The sequence below is a fragment of the Peromyscus maniculatus genome, chromosome 17 (assembly GCF_049852395.1).
Source record: "Peromyscus maniculatus bairdii isolate BWxNUB_F1_BW_parent chromosome 17, HU_Pman_BW_mat_3.1, whole genome shotgun sequence".
Classification (NCBI taxonomy): domain Eukaryota; kingdom Metazoa; phylum Chordata; class Mammalia; order Rodentia; family Cricetidae; genus Peromyscus; species Peromyscus maniculatus.
Window position 1 is genome coordinate 47,591,873 of NC_134868.1, and position 11,126 is coordinate 47,602,998.

Genomic DNA, 11,126 nt, shown 5'->3' on the forward strand with positions numbered 1-11,126 from the left:
GGGACTGTCTTCCTCCGGGCTCATCCCGAACGCTTGCGCAAGGCTTGCCAAGGAAGACCCTCAGCGAATATCTTCTGAGTTCGTGAAGAAACACGCTAAGAGGCTGGACTGGACCCACCTGGCTCAGGAAGGGCAAGCGGGCTCGGCTAGGAGCAGCTCCAAGATGGTGTCGAGGAAGCAGGGGAGGGGGATTGTCCCAGGATGAGAACCCTAGGGTCAGCGAGCAAGGTGGACGGCACTCACAGGAGGGCAGCAGTGTTGTGCGTACCACAGGATTGCCACCCTGGGTTATCTGCTGGGTGGCCGCAGCAGAATCAGTCAACCGTTAGCGTTAGAGGCAAAAAAACGTGCGTTCTGAACAGCGACCTTGGAAAAGCAGACCCTGTTGAATAGCACGGGTGCCCTTTCACCTCACACTTCATTCATTTGCCTGCCTGTATGAACTCATCACCAAGAGGGCCATTATTTCATGGTTGGATAAATGTCCGCAAGGCATCAAATGTCTGTTTATTTTTTAAAAATGTAAAAGCGTATTTATTTCCTTTGCGGGGGTGAGGATGGGACATGGGGCCCCTTACATGCCAGTCAAGTGTGCTGCTTGAGTACTGGACCTGGGAGGGGGAGGGGCAATTTTACTTTCTCCCTTATCAGCTGCTCAGGCCCCAGTGCTCAAAAGCACCCAGAGTCTCTCATTCTCACACAGCACTGGTCCCCACCAGTCAGGGGCCGTCTCAACGCTTGCCTTGAACACAAACAAGACCTTGAACACAAACAAGACCTTGGCTTGCTTTGTTGGATTTCTTTTGTTGTCTCCAGCTCCCATCAAAAGTTCCCAGGAGCCAGGCGGTGGTGGCACACATCTTTAGTCCTAGCACCCAGGAGGCAGAGCCAGGCAGATCTCTGTGAGTTCAAGGCCAGCCTGGTCTACAAAGTGAGTTCCAGGACAGACTCCAAAGCTACCCAGAGAAACCCTGTCTCAACAAAACAAAACAAAAAGTTCCCAGGAAAGGCCGGAGAGATGGCTCCCTGGTTAAGAACACGGGCTGCTCTTCCAGGGGACCCAGGTTCCGTTCCCACGTTCCCAGCTTTCACAGGGCAGCTGACAGCTGTCTGTAACTTCAGTTCCAGGGGACCCATTGCTGTCTTCTGGCCCCTGAGGGCATGGCACACACGTGGTGCACAGGCATAACACACAGGCAAAAAAGAACTAGACACATAAATAATAAATCTTAAAGAATAAAAAAACAGAAACCTTCCTAGGAAAGTTGACTTCCTGGCCACAAGCGGAAGCAGGTGGGTTGGACGCTATGATTGGTCTACACTGGATTCACCTTCTACTTGTAGGGTAATCTATCTTCAGCTAAAGAAAAGTACTCAGCCAGAGACCTGGAGGGTGAAGGAGCATGTCAGGAGTTGGGTAGGGGACGGGAGAGGCTAGCTCGGGGTCAGCTCACTGGGGCTGGTGAGTGTGTGTGTGTGTGTGTGTGTGTGTAATGTGGCTGTTTCTCCTCTCCCTCCTTGAGAGCATATTGTCATGTAGCCCAGGCTGGCCCAGAACTTGTAGTCCTCTCTTGTCTCAGTCTCCTGAGTAGCTGCGACCACAGGCCTTCACCACCAGGCGCAGCCTGGCTGTGATGGTTCAACGTCTTTCCAGCCTTCCCGCCCTCTCCCTCACCTAACCCTAAATCTCCAGCCGAAAGCGTTCCCTCCACAGTTACCAAAGTGAACCCACTCTGGTGAAGGAAACAACATGGCTACTGTTTCCTGAGGCCCCTGAGCTTCCCGGTGAGCAGTAACTGAGCCCAGAAGCTTCTTCGGATCTCCTGCCGCGAGTGTGCGGGGGCAGGGCTGCTCTTTGTGAATGACCCCAGCTGCAGTTCATCCATATTTCAGTTCCCTTTTCACATCTGTTGACTGGACCCACCCTCTGCTACCTGGTGCTGTGTTATTGCTCCCTGGCTGTTGAGCCAGCATCCAGGGTGGCGCGGGTCTCTATTGTCCCATCAGCTGTCAGCATGTCTACCTATTGGAAACAGTCCTGACTCTCGACAATGGGTGTTAGCCCAGGAGGGGCCCGTGGCAGTCAGCTGGGGCATTCCATTTGTCAGGGAGACAAGCTCACCTAATGTATCGGGGCGTATTTTATGATTCCGAATTCAGTGACATCCCCAGGACCTCCACAAAACCATAGTCAAAACTCTTAAGTGGAGCGGCAGGCACAAGTTTGGCAAGCTGTAGGTGGGCCTCAGCTTCAGGAAGGAAAGGAGAACGAAGGAAAATAAGGTAGAGAGAGTCATTTGAGCGATCCCTTTAGCCTGCTGATCAACACCCCAGGCCCTTTTATTCCTTATAAAATAGACTGTGCTTCTGGGCCCGCAGCCTGCAGAGCGCCCCAGCAGCGAAGACTTCCCTTTGCTTGCTCTCCAACCCTCTGGGCATGGCAGTTACAAAATACCGTAGGCTGGGTAACTCACAAACAATGGACCTTACTTCTACCAGCTCTGAGAGCTGGGAAAGTCCAAGGTGGAGCGCCACCGTGTTTGATATCTGGTAAGAGCTTGCTCTGCTTCATAGATGACACCTAGCTCTCTGTCTCCTCAGAGCTGAAGAGGCAAATCTGCAGGTTCTGTAGCCGTCCTGTGTGGACGCCGCAGCCGTCCTGTGTGTAGTCATCTTCTGTAGGCGATTTAGCCATCTTCCAGAGCCATGGATTATTTTGGCTTTCTGAGCCCTCAGGTGAGGCATTAGCCTGATTGTGTTTCAGTTTTTTTTTTCTTTGGACTGTCCTGGTTATCATCAGAATTCCTTGGGTTTATCAGAATTTACCTTCTCCTTCTCCTCCTTCTCCTTTTTTGGTTTTTCGAGACAGGATTTCTCTGCAAAGCTTTGGAGCCTGTCCTGGAACTCATTCTGTAGACCAGGCTGGCCTCGAACTCACAGAGATCCACCTGTCTCTGCCTCCAGAGTGCTGGGATTAAAGGCGTGCACCACCACCGCCCAGCCAGAATTTACCTTCTTATGAGAAATGAGGAGATGGAATTGATGCTCATACTTGCCTTTTATATATGTATTAGGGGGTATATGAGGAGGCAGGATCTCATTATACAGGCCAGGCTCACCTCTGCCTCTCAAGTAGTGGGATGACTGACAGGCATGTACCAATAAGTCCAGCTCAGCTCCGATTGTTCTTATAATGAGTAATACCAGTTGATGGATACTGAAATTTTTTGCATATGTGTGTATGTAAGTATAAATACTTATATCTAAAACATCTTATTAGAGGAATAATAATTTCCAATACAGTTTTATTGTTTCATGTGTAATAATCAATAAATCCATATTGGGCTGTGATGTAGCTCAGTGGAGAGGGCTCCTAACAGGAATAAAGTATGGGGTTTTATTCCCTGCATGGTGACTGGTCAATTAGTCAATCAACTATCATAACTGTAATGATGAGTTAATCTCAAAACTGTTCCATCCCTGAGAGCCTTATGGACACAGGATATTTTTTAAAATTTTAGTAAAGTCAATTTACATATGCATTTTTTTTTGTTTCAGAAAATATGATAAGGCAATCACTAATAGAGTTCAAACATAAAAATACATGACATTTGGATAAGCTATTTTGGGCGAGTGGGATGACAGTGTGGTGCTGCTGGGGAGGGAATATGATTTCACATTCGTGACTGTCAAAGGACTTCCTGCTCATGTTTGAAAAGTGAGTGATGGCGTCACGTTGCCACAACGCTCAGAGGCTAGTGGGTACACTGCGTTCCCAGTCTTGGGATGCGGCCTTTGCAGACCTTTAAGTGCTCCATTTCAAACGGAGATGCCCATTGAAGAGGTGATGAAGGGCCATGCGGTGTGTTGGCATTTGGAGGGGCTGTAACATTTTAATCTGGCCTCTTACCGGGCACCCCTGCTTAGGACCCAGCCTCTCTCATAGCTCTGGCCCTGACAACCTTGAGCATCAATAGTAGCCATCGGTGCACAGGGCTTTGGGGAAGTTCCTAGTCCTCTTCATGAAGCCTGCACACCCTGAGCTGGTTGGCAGTGGCAGAGTAATGGGGGCAACTTCCTGAAGAGACCAAAGATAAAGTCAAGCCCTCCTAGACACTCCCCCACCCGCTGTGGAAATATTGCAAGACGTGTGCCGTTCAATTTCTGCCGCCATTATTTGATTGGGAGCTGTCTCGGGATCATGTAATCACTAATTTTATTCCAATAATCTTCTGCCATGCTTCCTTGTCATTTCTGAATACAGGGAGAACCACAGTGACAGGATCAGCTCTGCCATGCATTTTGAATCAGAGTGGTTCTCTCCAGCACCCTGTGACGCTCGCCTGGAGTGGCTCCAAACATGGAAAGTTTCTTCTTAAGAGACTTTCAGGTGGGGTGAGGGGTGGGGTGGAGAGATGAGGGCTCAGGGGTTAAGAGCACTTGCGGGGAACTTGCGAGTTCTATTCCCAGTATCCACACCATCCACGCCAGGCAGCTCACACCCCCTGATGCCCCTTGCCTCCAAGGGCGTCTGCGCTTACCTCCCCCCACATGCACACCTATCAGTATGACCTTGTAGATGACAGTAAGGTGCCACAAACTGCCGAGACACAGAACATGGAACAAATTTCTCCGTGCAAAGCCCCCCATTCCATAGCCCCACCTTACACGACCCCTGGTAACCAATACTTGTTCTTCATCTCTGTTTGCATCATTTCAAAATGTTGTGTAAGTGGAATCACAGAACGTGTGAATTTCTGATGATTTTTCCTAGTTAGCATCATTATCTGAATGCGCATCCCATTGTGTGTATACTGATAACTCGCGACTCTTATTTTCTTTCTTTTTAAAATTCTGCTGTACTATCCTGTGGAGTACAGGTACCACTTTCTGTAAAAACCACTGGTTGAAAAATATCTCAGTTGTTTCTATTTGAGGGATATATATATATATATATATATATATATATATATATATATATATATATATATATATATATATATATAATGTGTACAGCATTCTGCTTGCATGTGTCCCTGCAGACCAGAAGAGGGCACCAGATCTCATTACAGGTGGTTGTGAGCCACCATGTGGTTGCTGGGAACTGAGCTCAGGACCTCTGAAAGAGCAGTCAGTGCTCTTAAACTCTGAGTCATCTCTCCAGCCCCTATTTGGGGGTTATCATGAACAAAGCTGCCACAAATATGCATGTGTAACTCTAAACCTTAAGTTCTCTGTGATAATGTCCATAGTGTGACTGCTAGTCATATGATAGTTGCATGTTTATTTGTTGGTTTAGTTTTAGATAGCTCAGACCATCTTCAGACACAGTCTTTCCAACTCCACCCCACCAAGTACTAGGAGTATCACCGTGTAATAAGACTTTTTCTGTCCCACCAACCAGCTCTCAAATAATGACAGGGAGACTTATTATTATGAAAGCTTGGCCTTAGCTTAGGCTTGTTATAAGCTAGCTCTTATAACTTAACTCATTTCTATTCATCTGCATTCTGTCATGTACCGCCCATTCTGCTGCTTCTGTGTTTCCTGGCGTCTCTCATGTGCCTGGCTAGATTCATCTCCTAGTTTCTCTGTCTCTGCCTGGAAGTTCCCACCTATACCTCCTGCCTACCTATTGGCTGTTCAGCTCTTTATTAAACCAGTCACAGCAATATAACTTCACACATTGTACAAATATGCCACAAATTTTCTCCATTTTTGTCTAAATGAAAAGGAAAGGTTTTTAAATCCAACATAGTAAAACTATATACAATCAGAGCAATTATCAGGTAAGAATTACAATATCCAGTCCATTTGTATTTGGAAAATTCAGAGAAAATATTTTATCATTCCTATCTTGGTGAGTCAAAACTTTTGTACCTAATTTACTTTTTAATCTTAACTTGTTTTATCAACCCAAAACTATCTTTTTAGATGTCCCTTAAACATTTTTCTTAGATAAACAACTCAAGCTTTTGTTTCTCAACATTATATACTTTATAGCTCTTTTGTGAGTTTCTTTTCTGAAAGAAAACCATAAACTATAACTATAACTATCTAATCTTTAACCCCATCAAAGACCCGAGAAGGATATAATATTACCTGAGTAAACAGGAAATGCAGAGCAAGCAACTTTTAAACCTAAGAAATGACAGAGACATCTGGCTGCCTGGACAGTCACTCAAGGTTCCTCTGCAATTTTGGGGCATCCATCTTTAGACTACAGGCCTAGAATATCTGACAGACTTTTCTGTGAAGCAGGAATTTTGAAGAGTTGTCCTACCTTGTCTTGGCAAAGTTCAGCAGTTGCTTTCCTTTGTGTCCTGCTTGTACAGTTTGGACAGCACACTGTCAGCAGTTGAAGCAAGGGCAGTTTCTTGCCCAGTGGCTAACTTTGCCACAATAAAAACAAACTCCGTATGGAGGATCTTTGATGCCATCATCCTTTTTTGAAGTAAACTGGTGCCACCAGGAGCAGACCTGTCTTGCTGTCATGAAAAGCCTTAAAACACCTTAAATGCCATATTCTGTAGGTCTCTGAAATGTTTGAAGACCATCTGTCTATCTAAAATATATCTCTGTTTGACCTTGAAAGCATACCTAACATGGCCACAGATTTGATTGTTAGATGACTAACTGCTGACTTGCATTTTTTAATTATCCTAAATAATTTGTAATAACTTCCAAGGACTAGAAATTTACATTACATTGTTACACGAGCTGCATAGGTACAATAGATTAAACAAAAGTAGAAACACACAAATATAGTATTGCAAAAACCATCTTAAATTTGTATCAATATACAAAAATCCATATCAATGTAAAATATCTGAGAACAATAGTTGCTTTTTAGTTTAAAGTAGATTCAATAATCTACCCTTTTATCCTATCATTTCTCCACCCCCTTTTTTCTTTTCATAATGAGATCCTTGAATCTAACCTCCCTTGTTTGGTTTCCTCCCTGACCATGACCAGTAACAATTTGCAACCGGCCCCCCTAAATGATGACAAACATCCACAACCCACTGAACAACCAAAAGCCACCTACCCACCTCTTGGGAATGTGGGTGTTGTGTTCTCTAGACTGTTGTCCTGTTGTCTAGGTGCAACGGCATCTTTAAGAGACCCTGAGAAAATTGGGAAAATGGTCAAGGCCTGGGAGAGCTGGCTGTATTATTATTATTTTTTTTTTGTTTTTTGTTTTTTTTTTGTTTTTTTTTCGAGACAGGGTTTCTCTGCGTAGCTTTGCGCCTTTCCTGGAGCTCACTTGGTAGCCCAGGCTGGCCTCGAACTCATAGAGATCCGCCTGCCTCTGCCTCCCGAGTGCTGGGATTAAAGGCGTGCGCCACCACCGCCCGGCTTGTATTATTTTTTGTTTAGTCTCTGTGTAAAGAGTCAAGGTACAGTTCTGCCCACTATCGACTCATCATTGTCTGGGCTTCAGTCTCCTCCTGGAAGGTGGCCTGACAAGTTGTTAGACCTTTAGGTCTCTTCCTGGGAGACAAGTTCCTCCTCTGGCTGGAACTTTTTCCTTCTTGGGGCATGGCATGATATTCTTGGAGAAATTCCCATTTCTTTGAGGCCATTGGTTCAATAGTCTGATAGACAAAGAGACTGAAAAATATCTCTAGAGAAATCTACATTGCTCCCAGGCCAGTTACAGTTCCCCATCTTCTTTCTTTTAAGTTTTTTAAAAAGACATTTCCTTGCTTGATTGCTTGCTTCCTTCCTTCCTTGTATGAGTGTTTTGTCTGCATATATATATGCATGTATATATATACATATGTATACACATACACATACACATACACATGTAGTATATATACATAATATATACATGCAGTGCTCAAGGAGGCCAACATAGGACATTAAATCCTTGAAACTGGAGGTACAGGTAGTTGTCAGCCCTCAAGTGGATTCTGGGAACCAAACCCTGTCCTCCGCAAGAGCAGTCTGCACTCTTAACTGCAGAGCCATCTCTCCAGCCCCTGCCCCCGCCCCAATTCCATTTTAACATCTCAGTTGTGAGGTAGAACTTTTCTGTATCTGTAACAAATATAATACATGGAATGCAAGTCGGAACCAAGATTAGAATATACAGACTGCCACAGGACCCTTTTCCATGACCTCTAGGCTCTGCTACTTTCAGAAGGGCTGCCACAAGTAACTCCATCTTGTTTGTTTGAGCTGAATCTAGACATGAAACGTTTAGGTTGGCTTCAAACTTGCAGTCTTCTTCTTGCTTCTGTTTCCTAAATGCTGGAATTACAGGCAAGTGCTACTGTGATCAGCGTGTGCCAAACTGTTTCCTAGAAGTGTGTGTGTGTGTGTGTGTGTGTGTGTGTGTGTGTGTGAGAGAGAGAGAGAGAGAGAGAGAGAGAGAGAGAGAGAGAGAGAGAGAGAGAGAGAGAGAGTATTTATATCTCCACTAGCAGCATATGGCTGTCAGTTTTCAGTTTTCATTTTAAATTTTTGTTTTGTTTTGTTTTGTTTTTCGGGGCAGGTTTTCTCTGTGTAATTTTGGTGTCTGTCCTGGATCTCACTCTGTAGACCAGGCTGGTCTCAAACTCACAGAGATCCACCTGGCTCTGCCTCCCAAGTGCTAGGATTAAAAGTATGTGCCACGGCCACCTGACTCATTTTACATGTGGTATCTCTATGTGGTACATTATTTTAAATTTTATCATTTTCCTTTACACAGTGTTTGGTTATATCGTCTGTGTAAACATGAAACTATTTTACTAAGGTAATAAATCATTGGCACATGATAATAAATGAAGGTATATAATTGCACACAACATAATATTTAAAAGATATGAATGACATGAGTGGATTGTGAGATCTGCTTTCATTACCTTGGGGTGATTCAACCATCCAGAGGGCCCCTCTCCTACCGGGAAAACTACATCAAACTTTGAGCTGGAAGCAGAGGCACTGGCCACACAGTCCAGCCAGTCTCCTGTCCAAGGTCGATGGTTGTCTGAGGCACATACAATCTGGAGAACTTTCTCTCTCCTCTGCCGCTGTCAATAGTTCCATTTATGGACACAGGGATGAGGCAGACAGTCTCAGCCCCCTCCCCGGATACCATCCTCCCTGTTTTTAATGACTTCTCTCTCCTCAGTCAGAATCAGGAACCATGGAGTCTGGCAGCTCAGAGCCCTTTCTTACCTGTGGCCACAGGTGTGTTGTCAGAGGGATGGTGACAGTCCTGTGTCTTCTCTGGCAACCAGGATGATGACAGTCAGTGGATGACTGTGCACCTGGCTGGGTATCTAATGCCAGGGCCATCAGTGTTGAGCGTTAGGTATCAGCATAAACCTACTTTCCTAGTGCTGAATTCCTAAAGAGTTGAGTTGGATTGGACTTAATTCTGTAGTCACATACCACACTTCATTTTAATACAATTTCATGTGGAGTCTTTACACAAATTACGTTGAAATTTGAAGAACAATTCCTGGAATAAGTACAAGTCCCTAGCGATTCACCTGAATTTCCTTAAGAATCAGAATTCATTCAGGCTGAGATTTAGGTTTTGTGTATTGTTTCCAGTGGACTTTTAACATAGTGGCTTTTAAAAAAAAATGTGTGTCCCACATTTGGGAAGTGAACTCTGGGTCTTGTGTGCTAGGCAAACACCCTACAACTGAACTACACCCCCGTCAACTCAGAGGGGGATTGTGTAAGAATTGCTTTGAAAATTCACACTTCCCTTCTAACCATAGAAGAGTCCATGTGGGGCTGGAGAGATGGCTCAGCACCAAGGAACATTGGCTGCTCTTACAGAGGACCCAGGTTCAGCTCCCAGCACCCACATGGAGGCTCACAACCATCTCTAACGTCAGTTGCAGGGGATGTGATGGCATCCTTTGGTCTCCTAGGTCATGTTATGCACATTGCGCACTTACATACATGTAGGCAAAACACCCATGCACATAAAAATCTAAATAAATAAAATCTTATCAAAACCAGAATTTGTTTATTAAGGAAAACTTAGATAATCCTCCAAAATAAAGGTTTTTTTTTTTTTAAACTGGCCATTAAAGTCATTGCCCAGCTAATTGATGTTAATAGTTTTAGATAATTCCTTGCAAACTGTATGTTACTAAGTGTCTCTTACCCAAAGGCTTAGAAGAGACAAGACACCTGGGCAAATGGGAAGGTTCACTGCCTTACACTGTTCATGCTTTGCATCTTGTTTTTATTATTTATTTCTTTTGAACTGGGTCTTGCTGTGTAGACCAGGCTGGTCTGGAACTCCCAGAGATTCACCTGCCTCTGTCTCCTGAGTGCTGGGATTAAAGGCGTGCCTGGTGTCCTTTGGACTTTTAATCTTTGTGCTTCATGTGGCTTTGGTCTGCTTCCTGATGCTATAAATGGATCCTGAAGGCTGAGTAATCCATGAGTAAAGGTTTGTTCTGTTCCTGGTTCTGATATCTGGTGAGGGCCTTTATGTTCAACTCAGTGCCGGGCACCTGGGGCCAAGAGGGTTCCATGTCAGATGCTTCCAGACTCACAACGTATTTCCACTGGTCCTAGAATGGAGTAACTCCAGGCCTGAGGTCAGATCCCTCAGGCCCCGTCAGTTCTTTATTTATTGACTGGGAGGGGATGCATACCATGGCGTGTATGTGGAGATCTGTGGACATTTTGTGGGGATTAGCTCTGTTTTCTCTTTCCACCGTAGGTTCTGGGGCTAAACCCTGGGTTTTCAGGCTCAGTGGTTAGTGTCTTTACCAGCTGAACCACCTTGCTGCCCCCCTAGTCAATTCTTAAAGGTCCATTTGATCCTACCTCTTAATACCTCATAATGAGAATGAAATGTTACGTGAGTTTCTTCGGGGCATAGAAGAGGCGTTTTCCTCTTAACATGATGTAAGGATAAATATCACTGTATACAAACACCCCTTTTGATTTTCTTAACGTGTGGTGCTGAGAATCGTTGACGCCAGTCACCTGCCTTGTGGATGATCAGGCATCTCCTGGAATAAGTGGGCCCAAGTTGATTCTCACTGGTGGTGTGGCCTGCGTCATCCACATGGATTTACTTATAACCACCCTCTAGTCCACGTGCTGTGTGATCCCAGTGCTGAGGGTAGGAACTATATAACCAAGTCTGAAGAGTA